This window comes from Triturus cristatus, chromosome 1_1 (genome assembly GCF_964204655.1).
Source record: "Triturus cristatus chromosome 1_1, aTriCri1.1, whole genome shotgun sequence".
Lineage (NCBI taxonomy): Eukaryota > Metazoa > Chordata > Amphibia > Caudata > Salamandridae > Triturus > Triturus cristatus.
Window position 1 is genome coordinate 350,536,592 of NC_140579.1, and position 17,515 is coordinate 350,554,106.

A 17,515-nucleotide genomic window follows, 5' to 3' on the forward strand; every position below is an offset into this window, starting at 1 on the left:
TTCTACTGCAGCTTCCCAGAGTCTTCTAAAGAACAACTAGAGCACTAACAGCCTTACTTATGACAAAAGTATGGCACACCTGAAGCCATCTTGATTGGAATAAACTGGTAAAACTTAAAACATTTAATTTAAAAAGGAACAAAATGATGGGGTTCATTTTGTCATACAAATTATGGTTAGTGCTGTAGAAAGAAAAATTAGGACATGTTTCAAGTGTGATCTCAAATATCCTTCTGTTATATTTCAACAGGAGCAGCCTGTAAGTTGATGCCTTTGTGCTCTACTGCAGCGTTCCAGAGTGTTCTAAAGAACAACTAGAGCGCTAACAGTCTTACTTATGACAAAATTATGGCACACCTAAAGCCATCTTGAATGGAATAAACTGGTAACTCTTAAAACATTTAATTTAAAAAGGAACAAAATGAGGGGGTTCATTTTGTCATAGAAATTATGGTTAGTGCTGTAGAAATAAAAATTAGGACATGTTTTAAGTGAGATCTCAAACATCTTCCTGTTATATTTCAACAGGAGCAGCCTGTCAGTTGATGCCTTTGTGTTCTTCTGCAGCTTCCCAGAGTCTTCTAAAGAACAACTAGAGCACTAACAGCCTTACTTTTGACAAACGTATGGCACACTTGAAGCCATCTTGATTGGAATAAACTGGTAACTCTTAAAACATTTAATTTAAAAAGGAACAAAATGAAAGGGTTCATTTTGTCATATAAATTATGGTTAGTGCTGTAGAAAGGAAAATTAGGACATGTTTTAAGTGAAATCTCAAACATCTTCCTGTTATATTTCAACAGGAGCAGCCTGTCAGTTGATGCCTTTGTGTTCTTCTGCAGCTTCCCAGAGTCTTCTAAAGAACAACTAGAGCACTAACAGCCTTACTTTTGACAAACGTATGGCACACTTGAAGCCATCTTGATTGGAATAAACTGGTAACTCTTAAAACATTTAATTTAAAAAGGAACAAAATGAGGGGGTTCGTTTTGTCATATAAATTATGGTTAGTGCTGTAGAAAGGAAAATTAGAACATGTTTTAAGTGAGAGCTCAAATATCTTCCTGTTATATTTGAACAGGAGCAGCCTGTCAGTTGATGCCTTTGTTTTCTACTTCAGCTTCCCAGAGTGTTCTAAAGAACAACTAGAGCACTAACAGCCTTACTTATGACAAAAGTATGGCACACCTGAAGCCATCTTGATTGGAATAAACTCGCAACACATAAAACATTCAATTTAAAAAGGAACTAAATGATGGGCTTCATTTTGTCATAGAAATTATGGTTAGAGCTGTAGAAAGAAAAAATAGGACATGTTTCAAGTGTGATCTCAAATATCTTCCTGTTATATTTCAACAGGAGAAGCCTGTCAGTTGATGCCTTTGTGTTCTACTGCAGCTTCCCAGAGTCTTCTAAAGAACAACTAGAGCGCTAACAGCCTTACTTTTGACAAAAGTATGGCACACCTGAAGCCATCTTGATTGGAATAAACTGGTAACACTTAAACCATTTAATTTAAAAAGGAACAAAATGATGGGGTTCATTTTGTCATAGAAATTATGGTTAGTGCTGTAGAAAGAAAAATTAGAACATGTTTCAAGTGAGATCTCAAATATCTTCCTGTTATATTTCAACAGGAGCAGCCTGTCAGTTGATGCCTTTGTGTTCTACTGCAGCTTCCCACAGTCTTATAAAGAACAACTAGAGCGCTAACAGCCTTACTTATGACAAAAGTATGGCACGCCTGAAGCCATCTTGATTGGAATAAACTGGCAACACATAAAACATTCAATTTAAAAAGGAACTAAATGATGGGCTTCATTTTGTCATAGAAATTATGGTTAGTGCTGTAGAAAGAAAAAATAGGACATGTTTCAAGTGTGATCTCAAATATCTTCCTGTTATATTTCAACAGGAGCAGCCTGTCAGTTGATGCCTTTGTGCTCTACTGCAGCGTTCCAGAGTGTACTAAAGAACAACTAGAGCACTAACAGCCTTACTTATGACAAAATTATGGCACACTTGAAGCCATCTTGATTGGAATAAACTGGTAACTCTTAAAACATTTAATTTAAAAAGAAACTAAATGATGGGGTTCATTTTGTCATAGAAATTATGGTTAGTGCTGTAGAAAGAAAAAATAGGACATGTTTCAAGTGTTATCTAAAATATCTTCCTGTTATATTTCAATAGGAGCAGCCTGTCAGTTGATGCCTTTGTTTTCTACTTCAGCTTCCCAGAGTGTTCTAAAGAACAACTAGAGCACTAACAGCCTTATTTATGACAAAAGTATGGCACACCTGAAGCCATCTTGATTGGAATAAACTGGCAACACATAAAACATTCAATTTAAAAAGGAACTAAATGATGGGGTTCATTTTGTCATAGAAATTATGGTTAGTGCTGTAGAAAGAAAAAATAGGACATGTTTCAAGTGTGATCTCAAATATCTTCCTGTTATATTTCAACAGGAGCAGCCTGTCAGTTGATGCCTTTGTGCTCTACTGCAGCGTTCCAGAGTGTTCTAAAGAACAACTAGAGCGCTAACAGCCTTACTTATGACAAATGTATGGCACGCCTGAAGCCATCTTGATTGGAATAAACTGGCAACACATAAAACATTCAATTTAAAAAGGAACTAAATGATGGGCTTCATTTTGTCATAGAAATTATGGTTAGTGCTGTAGAAAGAAAAAATAGGACATGTTTCAAGTGTGATCTCAAATATCTTCCTGTTATATTTCAACAGGAGCAGCCTGTCAGTTGATGCCTTTGTGCTCTACTGCAGCGTTCCAGAGTGTTCTAAAGAACAACTAGAGCACTAACAGCCTTACTTATGACAAAATTATGGCACACTTGAAGCCATCTTGATTGGAATAAACTGGTAACTCTTAAAACATTTAACTTAAAAAGGAACTAAATGATGGGGTTCATTTTGTCATAGAAATTATGGTTAGTGCTGTAGAAAGAAAAAATAGGACATGTTTCAAGTGTGATCTCAAATATCTTCCTGTTATATTTCAACAGGAGCAGCCTGTCAGTTGATGCCTTTGTGCTCTACTGCAGCGTTCCAGAGTGTTCTAAAGAACAACTAGAGCGCTAACAGTCTTACTTATGACAAAATTATGGCACACCAGAAGCCATCTTGATTGGAATAAACTGGTAACTCTTAAAACATTTAATTTAAAAAGGAACAAAATGAGGGGGTTCATTTTGTCATAGAAATTATGGTTAGTGCTGTAGAAATAAAAATTAGGATATGTTTTAAGTGAGATCTCAAACATCTTCCTGTTATATTTCAACAGGAGCAGCCTGTCAGTTGATGCCTTTGTGTTCTACTGCAGCTTCCCAGAGTCTTCTAAAGAACAACTAGAGCGCTAACAGCCTTACTTATGACAAAAGTATGGCACACCTGAAACCATCTTGATTGGAATAAACTGGTAATACTTAAAACATTTAATTTAAAAAGGAACACAATGATGGGGTTCATTTTGTCATAGAAATTATGGTTAGTGCTGTAGAAAGAAAAATTAGGACATGTTTCAAGTGTGATCTCAAATATCTTCCTGTTATATTTCAACAGGAGCAGCGTGTCAGTTGATGCCTTTGTGTTCTACTGCAGCTTCCCAGACTCTTCTAAAGAACAACTAGAGCGCTAACAGCCTTACTTATGACAAAAGTATGGCACACCTGAAGCCATCTTGATTGGAATAAACTGGTAACACTTAAAACATTTAATTTAAAAAGGAACAAAATGATGGGGTTCATTTTGTCATAGAAATTATGGTTAGTGCTGTAGAAAGAAAAATTAGAACATGTTTCAAGTGAGATCTCAAATATCTTCCTGTTATATTTCAACAGGAGCAGCCTGTCAGTTGATGCCTTTGTGTTCTACTGCAGCTTCCCAGAGTCTTCTAAAGAACAACTAGAGCACTAACAGCCTTACTTATGACAAATGTATGGCACACCTGAAGCCATCTTGATTGGAATAAACTGGTAAAACTTAAAACATTTTATTTAAAAAGGAACAAAATGATGGGGTTCATTTTGTCATACAAATTATGGTTAGTGCTGTAGAAAGAAAAATTAGGACATGTTTCAAGTGTGATCTCAAATATCCTCCTGTTATATTTCAACAGGAGCAGCCTGTAAGTTGATGCCTTTGTGCTCTACTGCAGCGTTCCAGAGTGTTCTAAAGAACAACTAGAGCGCTAACAGTCTTACTTATGACAAAATTATGGCACACCTGAAGCCATCTTGAATGGAATAAACTGGGAACTCTTAAAACATTTAATTTAAAAAGGAACAAAATGAGGGGGTTCATTTTGTCATAGAAATTATGGTTAGTGCTGTAGAAATAAAAATTAGGACATGTTTTAAGAGAGATCTCAAACATCTTCCTGTTATATTTCAACAGGAGCAGCCTGTCAGTTGATGCCTTTGTGTTCTTCTGCAGCTTCCCAGAGTCTTCTAAAGAACAACTAGAGCACTAACAGCCTTACTTTTGACAAACGTATGGCACACTTGAAGCCATCTTGATTGGAATAAACTGGTAACTCTTAAAACATTTAATTTAAAAAGGAACAAAATGAAAGGGTTCATTTTGTCATATAAATTATGGTTAGTGCTGTAGAAAGGAAAATTAGGACAAGTTTTAAGTGAGATCTCAAACATCTTCCTGTTATATTTCAACAGGAGCAGCCTGTCAGTTGATGCCTTTGTGTTCTTCTGCAGCTTCCCAGAGTCTTCTAAAGAAAAACTAGAGCACTAACAGCCTTACTTTTGACAAACGTATGGCACACTTGAAGCCATCTTGATTGGAATAAACTGGTAACTCTTAAAACATTTAATTTAAAAAGGAACAAAATGAGGGGGTTCGTTTTGTCATATAAATTATGGTTAGTGCTGTAGAAAGGAAAATTAGGACATGTTTTAAGTGAGAGCTCAAATATCTTCCTGTTATATTTGAACAGGAGCAGCCTGTCAGTTGATGCCTTTGTTTTCTACTTCAGCTTCCCAGAGTGTTCTAAAGAACAACTAGAGCACTAACAGCCTTACTTATGACAAAAGTATGGCACACCTGAAGCCATCTTGATTGGAATAAACTCGCAACACATAAAACATTCAATTTAAAAAGGAACTAAATGATGGGCTTCATTTTGTCATAGAAATTATGGTTAGAGCTGTAGAAAGAAAAAATAGGACATGTTTCAAGTGTGATCTCAAATATCTTCCTGTTATATTTCAACAGGAGAAGCCTGTCAGTTGATGCCTTTGTGTTCTACTGCAGCTTCCCAGAGTCTTCTAAAGAACAACTAGAGCGCTAACAGCCTTACTTTTGACAAAAGTATGGCACACCTGAAGCCATCTTGATTGGAATAAACTGGTAACACTTAAACCATTTAATTTAAAAAGGAAAAAAATGATGGGGTTCATTTTGTCATAGAAATTATGGTTAGTGCTGTAGAAAGAAAAATTAGAACATGTTTCAAGTGAGATCTCAAATATCTTCCTGTTATATTTCAACAGGAGCAGCCTGTCAGTTGATGCCTTTGTGTTCTACTGCAGCTTCCCACAGTCTTATAAAGAACAACTAGAGCGCTAACAGCCTTACTTATGACAAAAGTATGGCACGCCTGAAGCCATCTTGATTGGAATAAACTGGCAACACATAAAACATTCAATTTAAAAAGGAACTAAATGATGGGCTTCATTTTGTCATAGAAATTATGGTTAGTGCTGTAGAAAGAAAAAATAGGACATGTTTCAAGTGTGATCTCAAATATATTCCTGTTATATTTCAACAGGAGCAGCCTGTCAGTTGATGCCTTTGTGCTCTACTGCAGCGTTCCAGAGTGTTCTAAAGAACAACTAGAGCACTAACAGCCTTACTTATGACAAAATTATGGCACACTTGAAGCCATCTTGATTGGAATAAACTGGTAACTCTTAAAACATTTAATTTAAAAAGAAACTAAATGATGGGGTTCATTTTGTCATAGAAATTATGGTTAGTGCTGTAGAAAGAAAAAATAGGACATGTTTCAAGTGTTATCTAAAATATCTTCCTGTTATATTTCAATAGGAGCAGCCTGTCAGTTGATGCCTTTGTTTTCTACTTCAGCTTCCCAGAGTGTTCTAAAGAACAACTAGAGCACTAACAGCCTTATTTATGACAAAAGTATGGCACACCTGAAGCCATCTTGATTGGAATAAACTGGCAACACATAAAACATTCAATTTAAAAAGGAACTAAATGATGGGGTTCATTTTGTCATAGAAATTATGGTTAGTGCTGTAGAAAGAAAAAATAGGACATGTTTCAAGTGTGATCTCAAATATCTTCCTGTTATATTTCAACAGGAGCAGCCTGTCAGTTGATGCCTTTGTGCTCTACTGCAGCGTTCCAGAGTGTTCTAAAGAACAACTAGAGCGCTAACAGCCTTACTTATGACAAAAGTATGGCACGCCTGAAGCCATCTTGATTGGAATAAACTGGCAACACATAAAACATTCAATTTAAAAAGGAACTAAATGATGGGCTTCATTTTGTCATAGAAATTATGGTTAGTGCTGTAGAAAGAAAAAATAGGACATGTTTCAAGTGTGATCTCAAATATCTTCCTGTTATATTTCAACAGGAGCAGCCTGTCAGTTGATGCCTTTGTGCTCTACTGCAGCGTTCCAAAGTGTTCTAAAGAACAACTAGAGCACTAACAGCCTTACTTATGACAAAATTATGGCACACTTGAAGCCATCTTGATTGGAATAAACTGGTAAAACTTAAAACATTTTATTTAAAAAGGAACAAAATGATGGGGTTCATTTTGTCATACAAATTATGGTTAGTGCTGTAGAAAGAAAAATTAGGACATGTTTCAAGTGTGATCTCAAATATCCTCCTGTTATATTTCAACAGGAGCAGCCTGTAAGTTGATGCCTTTGTGCTCTACTGCAGCGTTCCAGAGTGTTCTAAAGAACAACTAGAGCGCTAACAGTCTTACTTATGACAAAATTATGGCACACCTGAAGCCATCTTGAATGGAATAAACTGGGAACTCTTAAAACATTTAATTTAAAAAGGAACAAAATGAGGGGGTTCATTTTGTCATAGAAATTATGGTTAGTGCTGTAGAAATAAAAATTAGGACATGTTTTAAGAGAGATCTCAAACATCTTCCTGTTATATTTCAACAGGAGCAGCCTGTCAGTTGATGCCTTTGTGTTCTTCTGCAGCTTCCCAGAGTCTTCTAAAGAACAACTAGAGCACTAACAGCCTTACTTTTGACAAACGTATGGCACACTTGAAGCCATCTTGATTGGAATAAACTGGTAACTCTTAAAACATTTAATTTAAAAAGGAACAAAATGAAAGGGTTCATTTTGTCATATAAATTATGGTTAGTGCTGTAGAAAGGAAAATTAGGACAAGTTTTAAGTGAGATCTCAAACATCTTCCTGTTATATTTCAACAGGAGCAGCCTGTCAGTTGATGCCTTTGTGTTCTTCTGCAGCTTCCCAGAGTCTTCTAAAGAAAAACTAGAGCACTAACAGCCTTACTTTTGACAAACGTATGGCACACTTGAAGCCATCTTGATTGGAATAAACTGGTAACTCTTAAAACATTTAATTTAAAAAGGAACAAAATGAGGGGGTTCGTTTTGTCATATAAATTATGGTTAGTGCTGTAGAAAGGAAAATTAGGACATGTTTTAAGTGAGAGCTCAAATATCTTCCTGTTATATTTGAACAGGAGCAGCCTGTCAGTTGATGCCTTTGTTTTCTACTTCAGCTTCCCAGAGTGTTCTAAAGAACAACTAGAGCACTAACAGCCTTACTTATGACAAAAGTATGGCACACCTGAAGCCATCTTGATTGGAATAAACTCGCAACACATAAAACATTCAATTTAAAAAGGAACTAAATGATGGGCTTCATTTTGTCATAGAAATTATGGTTAGAGCTGTAGAAAGAAAAAATAGGACATGTTTCAAGTGTGATCTCAAATATCTTCCTGTTATATTTCAACAGGAGAAGCCTGTCAGTTGATGCCTTTGTGTTCTACTGCAGCTTCCCAGAGTCTTCTAAAGAACAACTAGAGCGCTAACAGCCTTACTTTTGACAAAAGTATGGCACACCTGAAGCCATCTTGATTGGAATAAACTGGTAACACTTAAACCATTTAATTTAAAAAGGAAAAAAATGATGGGGTTCATTTTGTCATAGAAATTATGGTTAGTGCTGTAGAAAGAAAAATTAGAACATGTTTCAAGTGAGATCTCAAATATCTTCCTGTTATATTTCAACAGGAGCAGCCTGTCAGTTGATGCCTTTGTGTTCTACTGCAGCTTCCCACAGTCTTATAAAGAACAACTAGAGCGCTAACAGCCTTACTTATGACAAAAGTATGGCACGCCTGAAGCCATCTTGATTGGAATAAACTGGCAACACATAAAACATTCAATTTAAAAAGGAACTAAATGATGGGCTTCATTTTGTCATAGAAATTATGGTTAGTGCTGTAGAAAGAAAAAATAGGACATGTTTCAAGTGTGATCTCAAATATATTCCTGTTATATTTCAACAGGAGCAGCCTGTCAGTTGATGCCTTTGTGCTCTACTGCAGCGTTCCAGAGTGTTCTAAAGAACAACTAGAGCACTAACAGCCTTACTTATGACAAAATTATGGCACACTTGAAGCCATCTTGATTGGAATAAACTGGTAACTCTTAAAACATTTAATTTAAAAAGAAACTAAATGATGGGGTTCATTTTGTCATAGAAATTATGGTTAGTGCTGTAGAAAGAAAAAATAGGACATGTTTCAAGTGTTATCTAAAATATCTTCCTGTTATATTTCAATAGGAGCAGCCTGTCAGTTGATGCCTTTGTTTTCTACTTCAGCTTCCCAGAGTGTTCTAAAGAACAACTAGAGCACTAACAGCCTTATTTATGACAAAAGTATGGCACACCTGAAGCCATCTTGATTGGAATAAACTGGCAACACATAAAACATTCAATTTAAAAAGGAACTAAATGATGGGGTTCATTTTGTCATAGAAATTATGGTTAGTGCTGTAGAAAGAAAAAATAGGACATGTTTCAAGTGTGATCTCAAATATCTTCCTGTTATATTTCAACAGGAGCAGCCTGTCAGTTGATGCCTTTGTGCTCTACTGCAGCGTTCCAGAGTGTTCTAAAGAACAACTAGAGCGCTAACAGCCTTACTTATGACAAAAGTATGGCACGCCTGAAGCCATCTTGATTGGAATAAACTGGCAACACATAAAACATTCAATTTAAAAAGGAACTAAATGATGGGCTTCATTTTGTCATAGAAATTATGGTTAGTGCTGTAGAAAGAAAAAATAGGACATGTTTCAAGTGTGATCTCAAATATCTTCCTGTTATATTTCAACAGGAGCAGCCTGTCAGTTGATGCCTTTGTGCTCTACTGCAGCGTTCCAAAGTGTTCTAAAGAACAACTAGAGCACTAACAGCCTTACTTATGACAAAATTATGGCACACTTGAAGCCATCTTGATTGGAATAAACTGGTAACTCTTAAAACATTTAATTTAAAAAGGAACTAAATGATGGGGTTCATTTTGTCATAGAAATTAAGGTTAGTGCTGTAGAAAGAAAAAATAGGACATGTTTCAAGTGTTATCTAAAATATCTTCCTGTTATATTTCAATAGGAGCAGCCTGTCAGTTGATGCCTTTGTTTTCTACTTCAGCTTCCCAGAGTGTTCTAAAGAACAACTAGAGCACTAACAGCCTTACTTATGACAAAAGTATGGCACACCTGAAGCCATCTTGATTGGAATAAACTGGCAACACATAAAACATTCAATTTAAAAAGGAACTAAATGATGGTGTTCATTTTGTCATAGAAATTATGGTTAGTGCTGTAGAAAGAAAAAATAGGACATGTTTCAAGTGTGATCTCAAATATCTTCCTGTTATATTTCAACAGGAGCAGCCTGTCAGTTGATGCCTTTGTGCTCTACTGCAGCGTTCCAGAGTGTTCTAAAGAACAACTAGAGCGCTAACAGTCTTACTTATGACAAAATTATGGCACACCAGAAGCCATCTTGATTGGAATAAACTGGTAACTCTTAAAACATTTAATTTAAAAAGGAACAAAATGAGGGGGCTCATTTTGTCATAGAAATTATGGTTAGTGCTGTAGAAATAAAAATTAGGACATGTTTTAAGTGAGATCTCAAACATCTTCCTGTTATATTTCAACAGGAGCAGCCTGTCAGTTGATGCCTTTGTGTTCTACTGCAGCTTCCCAGAGTCTTCTAAAGAACAACTAGAGCGCTAACAGCCTTACTTATGACAAAAGTATGGCACACCTGAAGCCATCTTGATTGGAATAAACTGGTAATACTTAAAACATTTAATTTAAAAAGGAACACAATGATGGGGTTCATTTTGTCATAGAAATTATGGTTAGTGCTGTAGAAAGAAAAATTAGGACATGTTTCAAGTGTGATCTCAAATATCTTTCTGTTATATTTCAACAGGAGCAGCGTGTCAGTTGATGCCTTTGTGTTCTACTGCAGCTTCCCAGAGTCTTCTAAAGAACAACTAGAGCGCTAACAGCCTTACTTATGACAAAAGTATGGCACACCTGAAGCCATCTTGATTGGAATAAACTGGCAACACATAAAACATTCAATTTAAAAAGGAACAAAATGATGGGGTTCATTTTGTCATAGAAATTATGGTTAGTGCTGTAGCAGAAAAAATAGGACATGTTTCAAGTGTGATCTCAAATATCCTCCTGTTATATTTCAACAGGAGTAGCCTGTCAGTTGATGCCTTTGTGCTCTACTGCAGCGTTCCAGAGTGTTCTAAAGAACAACTAGAGCGCTAACAGTCTTACTTATGACAAAATTATGGCACACCTGAAGCCATCTTGAATGGAATAAACTGGGAACTCTTAAAACATTTAATTTAAAAAGGAACAAAATGAGGGGGTTTATTTTGTCATAGAAATTATGGTTAGTGCTGTAGAAATAAAAATAAGGACATGTTTTAAGTGAGATCTCAAACATCTTCCTGTTATATTTCAACAGGAGCAGCCTGTCAGTTGATGCCTTTATGTTCTACTGCAGCTTCCCAGAGTCTTCTAAAGAACAACTAGAGCACTAACAGCCTTACTTATGACAAACGTATGGCACACTTGAAGCCATCTTGATTGGAATAAACTGGTAACTCTTAAAACATTTAATTTAAAAAGGAACAAAATGAAAGGGTTCATTTTGTCATATAAATTATGGTTAGTGCTGTAGAAAGAAAAAATAGGACATGTTTCAAGTGTGATATCAAATATCTTCCTGTTATATTTCAACAGGAGCAGCCTGTCAGTTGATGCCTTTGTGCTCTACTGCAGCGTTCCAGAGTGTTCTAAAGAACAACTAGAGCACTAACAGCCTTACTTATGACAAAATTATGGCACATTTGAAGCCATCTTGATTGGAATAAACTGGTAACTCTTAAAACATTTAATTTAAAAAGAAACTAAATGATGGGGTTCATTTTGTCATAGAAATTATGGTTAGTGCTGTAGAAAGAAAAAATAGGACATGTTTCAAGTGTTATCTAAAATATCTTCCTGTTATATTTCAATAGGAGCAGCCTGTCAGTTGATGCCTTTGTTTTCTACTTCAGCTTCCCAGAGTGTTCTAAAGAACAACTAGAGCACTAACAGCCTTATTTATGACAAAAGTATGGCACACCTGAAGCCATCTTGATTGGAATAAACTGGCAACACATAAAACATTCAATTTAAAAAGGAACTAAATGATGGGGTTCATTTTGTCATAGAAATTATGGTTAGTGCTGTAGAAAGAAAAAATAGGACATGTTTCAAGTGTGATCTCAAATATCTTCCTGTTATATTTCAACAGGAGCAGCCTGTCAGTTGATGCCTTTGTGCTCTACTGCAGCGTTCCAGAGTGTTCTAAAGAACAACTAGAGCGCTAACAGCCTTACTTATGACAAAAGTATGGCACGCCTGAAGCCATCTTGATTGGAATAAACTGGCAACACATAAAACATTCAATTTAAAAAGGAACTAAATGATGGGCTTCATTTTGTCATAGAAATTATGGTTAGTGCTGTAGAAAGAAAAAATAGGACATGTTTCAAGTGTGATCTCAAATATCTTCCTGTTATATTTCAACAGGAGCAGCCTGTCAGTTGATGCCTTTGTGCTCTACTGCAGCGTTCCAGAGTGTTCTAAAGAACAACTAGAGCGCTAACAGTCTTACTTATAACAAAATTATGGCACACCTGAAGCCATCTTGAATGGAATAAACTGGTAACTCTTAAAACATTTAATTTAAAAAGGAACAAAATGAAGGGGTTCATTTTGTCATAGAAATTATGGTTAGTGCTGTAGAAATAAAAATTAGGACATGTTTTAAGTGAGATCTCAAACATCTTCCTGTTATATTTCAACAGGAGCAGCCTGTCAGTTGATGCCTTTGTGTTCTTCTGCAGCTTCCCAGAGTCTTCTAAAGAACAACTAGAGCACTAACAGCCTTACTTTTGACAAACGTATGGCACACTTGAAGCCATCTTGATTGGAATAAACTGGTAACTCTTAAAACATTTAATTTAAAAAGGAACAAAATGAAAGGGTTCATTTTGTCATGTAAATTATGGTTAGTGCTGTAGAAAGGAAAATTAGGACATGTTTTAAGTGAGATCTCAAACATCTTCCTGTTATATTTCAACAGGAGCAGCCTGTCAGTTGATGCCTTTGTGTTCTTCTGCAGCTTCCCAGAGTCTTCTAAAGAACAACTAGAGCACTAACAGCCTTACTTTTGACAAACGTATGGCACACTTGAAGCCATCTTGATTGGAATAAACTGGTAACTCTTAAAACATTTAATTTAAAAAGGAACAAAATGAGGGGGTTCGTTTTGTCATATAAATTATGGTTAGTGCTGTAGAAAGGAAAATTAGGACATGTTTTAAGTGAGAGCTCAAATATCTTCCTGTTATATTTGAATAGGAGCAGCCTGTCAGTTGATGCCTTTGTTTTCTACTTCAGCTTCCCAGAGTGTTCTAAAGAACAACTAGAGCACTAACAGCCTTACTTATGACAAAAGTATGGCACACCTGAAGCCATCTTGATTGGAATAAACTTGCAACACATAAAACATTCAATTTAAAAAGGAACTAAATGATGGGCTTCATTTTGTCATAGAAATTATGGTTAGTGCTGTAGAAAGAAAAAATAGGACATGTTTCAAGTGTGATCTCAAATATCTTCCTGTTATATTTCAACAGGAAAAGCCTGTCAGTTGATGCCTTTGTGTTCTACTGCAGCTTCCCAGAGTCTTCTAAAGAACAACTAGAGCGCTAACAGCCTTACTTTTGACAAAAGTATGGCACACCTGAAGCCATCTTGATTGGAATAAACTGGTAACACTTAAACCATTTAATTTAAAAAGGAACAAAATGATGGGGTTCATTTTGTCATAGAAATTATGGTTAGTGCTGTAGAAAGAAAAATTAGAACATGTTTCAAGTGAGATCTCAAATATCTTCCTGTTATATTTCAACAGGAGCAGCCTGTCAGTTGATGCCTTTGTGTTCTACTGCAGCTTCCCACAGTCTTATAAAGAACAACTAGAGCGCTAACAGCCTTACTTATGACAAAAGTATGGCACGCCTGAAGCCATCTTGATTGGAATAAACTGGCAACACATAAAACATTCAATTTAAAAAGGAACTAAATGATGGGCTTCATTTTGTCATAGAAATTATGGTTAGTGCTGTAGAAAGAAAAAATAGGACATGTTTCAAGTGTGATCTCAAATATCTTCCTGTTATATTTCAACAGGAGCAGCCTGTCAGTTGATGCCTTTGTGCTCTACTGCAGCGTTCCAGAGTGTTCTAAAGAACAACTAGAGCACTAACAGCCTTACTTATGACAAAATTCTGGCACACTTGAAGCCATCTTGATTGGAATAAACTGGTAACTCTTAAAACATTTAATTTAAAAAGGAACTAAATGATGGGGTTCATTTTGTCATAGAAATTATGGTTAGTGCTGTAGAAAGAAAAAATAGGACATGTTTCAAGTGTTATCTAAAATATCTTCCTGTTATATTTCAATAGGAGCAGCCTGTCAGTTGATGCCTTTGTTTTCTACTTCAGCTTCCCAGAGTGTTCTAAAGAACAACTAGAGCACTAACAGCCTTACTTATGACAAAAGTATGGCACACCTGAAGCCATCTTGATTGGAATAAACTGGCAACACATAAAACATTCAATTTAAAAAGGAACTAAATGATGGGGTTCATTTTGTCATAGAAATTATGGTTAGTGCTGTAGAAAGAAAAAATAGGACATGTTTCAAGTGTGATCTCAAATATCTTCCTGTTATATTTCAACAGGAGCAGCCTGTCAGTTGATGCCTTTGTGCTCTACTGCAGCGTTCCAGAGTGTTCTAAAGAACAACTAGAGCGCTAACAGTCTTACTTATGACAAAATTATGGCACACCAGAAGCCATCTTGATTGGAATAAACTGGTAACTCTTAAAACATTTAATTTAAAAAGGAACAAAATGAGGGGGTTCATTTTGTCATAGAAATTATGGTTAGTGCTGTAGAAATAAACATTAGGACATGTTTTAAGTGAGAGCTCAAACATCTTCCTGTTATATTTCAACAGGAGCAGCCTGTCAGTTGATGCCTTTGTGTTCTACTGCAGCTTCCCAGAGTCTTCTAAAGAACAACTAGAGCGCTAACAGCCTTACTTATGACAAACGTATGGCACACTTGAAGCCATCTTGATTGGAATAAACTGGTAACTCTTAAAACATTTAATTTAAAAAGGAACAAAATGAGGGGGTTCATTTTGTCATATAAATTATGGTTAGTGCTGTAGAAAGGAAAATTAGGACATGTTTTAAGTGAGAGCTCAAATATCTTCCTGTTATATTTGAACAGGAGCAGCCTGTCAGTTGATGCCTTTGTTTTCTACTTCAGCTTCCCAGAGTGTTCTAAAGAACAACTAGAGCACTAACAGCCTTACTTATGACAAAAGTATGGCACACCTGAAGCCATCTTGATTGGAATAAACTGGCAACACATAAAACATTCAATTTAAAAAGGAACTAAATGATGAGGTTCATTTTGTCATAGAAATTATGGTTAGTGCTGTAGAAAGAAAAATTAGGACATGTTTTAAGTGAGATCTCAAACATCTTCCTGTTATATTTCAACAGGAGCAGCCTGTCAGTTGATGCCTTTGTGTTCTACTGCAGCTTCCCAGAGTCTTCTAAAGAACAACTAGAGCACTAACAGCCTTACTTATGACAAACGTATGGCACACTTGAAGCCATCTTGATTGGAATAAACTGGTAACTCTTAAAACATTTAATTTAAAAAGAACAAAATGAAAGGGTTCATTTTGTCATATAAATTATGGTTAGTGCTGTAGAAAGGAAAATTAGGACATGTTTTAAGTGAGAGCTCAAATATCTTCCTGTTATATTTGAACAGGAGCAGCCTGTCAGTTGATGCCTTTGTTTTCTACTTCAGCTTCCCAGAGTGTTCTAAAGAACAACTAGAGCACTAACAGCCTTACTTATGACAAAAGTATGGCACACCTGAAGCCATCTTGATTGGAATAAACTGGCAACACATAAAACATTCAATTTAAAAAGGAACTAAATGATGGGGTTCATTTTGTCATATAAATTATGGTTAGTGCTGTAAAAAGAAAAAATAGGACATGTTTCAAGTGTGATCTCAAATATCTTCCTGCTATATTTCAACAGGAGCAGCCTGTCAGTTGATGCCTTTGTGTTCTACTACAGCTTCCCAGAGTCTTCTAAAGAACAACTAGAGCGCTAACAGCCTTACTTATGACAAAAGTATGGCACTCCTGAAGCCATCTTGATTGGAAAAACTGGTAACACTTAAAACATTTAATTTAAAAAGGAACAAAATGATGGGGTTCATTTTGTCATAGAAATTATGGTTAGTGCTGTAGAAAGAAAAATTAGGACATGTTTCAAGTGTGATCTCAAATATCCTCCTGTTATATTTCAACATGAGCAGACTGTCAGTTGATGCCTTTGTGCTCTACTGCAGCGTTCCAGAGTGTTCTAAAGAACAACTAGAGCGCTAACAGTCTTACTTATGACAAAATTATGGCACACCAGAAGCCATCTTGATTGGAATAAACTGGTAACTCTTAACACATTTATTTTAAAAAGGAACAAACTGAGGGGGTTCATTTTGTCATAGAAATTATGGTTAGTGCTGTAGAATTAAAAATTAGGACATGTTTTAAGTGAGATCTCAAACATCTTCCTGTTATATTTCAACAGGAGCAGCCTGTCAGTTGATGCCTTTGTGTTCTACTGCAGCGTTCCAGAGTGTTCTAAAGAACAACTAGAGCACTAACAGCCTTACTTATGACAAAAGTATGGGACACCTGAAGCCATCTTCATTGGAATAAACTGGCAACACTTAAAACATTCAATTTAAAAAGTAACAAAATGATGGGGTTCATTTTGTCATAGAAATTATGGTTAGTGCTGTAGAAAGAAAAATTAGGACATGTTTCAAGTGTGATCTAAAATATCTTCCCGTTATATTTCAACAGGAGCAGCCTGTCAGTTGATGCCTTTGTGTTCTACTGCAGCTTCCCAGAGTCTTCTAAAGAACAACTAGAGCGCTAACAGCCTTACTTATGACAAAAGTATGGCACACCTGAAGCCATCTTGATTGGAATAAACTGGTAACACTTAAAACATTTAATTTAAAAAGGAACAACATGATGGGGTTCATTTTGTCATAGAAATTATGGTTAGTGCTGTAGAAAGAAAAATTAGGACATGTTTCAAGTGTGATCTCAAATAGCCTCCTGTTATATTTCAACAGGAGCAGCCTGTCAGTTGATGCCTTTGTGCTCTACTGCAGCGTTCCAGAGTGTTCTAAAGAACAACTAGAGCGCTAACAGTCTTACTTATGACAAAATTATGGCACACCTGAAGCCATCTTGAATGGAATAAACGGGTAACTCTTAAAACATTTAATTTAAAAAGGAACAAAATGAGGGGGTTCATTTTGTCATAGAAAATATGGTTAGTGCAGTAGAAATAAAAATTAGGACATGTTTTAAGTGAGATCTCAAACATCTTCCTGTTATATTTCAACAGGAGCAGCCTGTCAGTTGATGCCTTTGTGTTCTTCTGCAGCTTCCCAGAGTCTTCTAAAGAACAACTAGAGTACTAACAGCCTTACTTATGACAAACGTATGGCACACTTGAAGCCATCTTGATTGGAATAAACTGGTAACTCTTAAAACATTTATTTTAAAAAGGAACAAAATGAGGCGGTTCATTTTGTCATATAAATTATGGTTAGTGCTGTAGAATGGAAAATTAGGACATGTTTTAAGTGAGATCTCAAACATCTTCCTGTTATATTTCAACAGGAGCAGCCTGTCAGTTGATGCCTTTGTGTTCT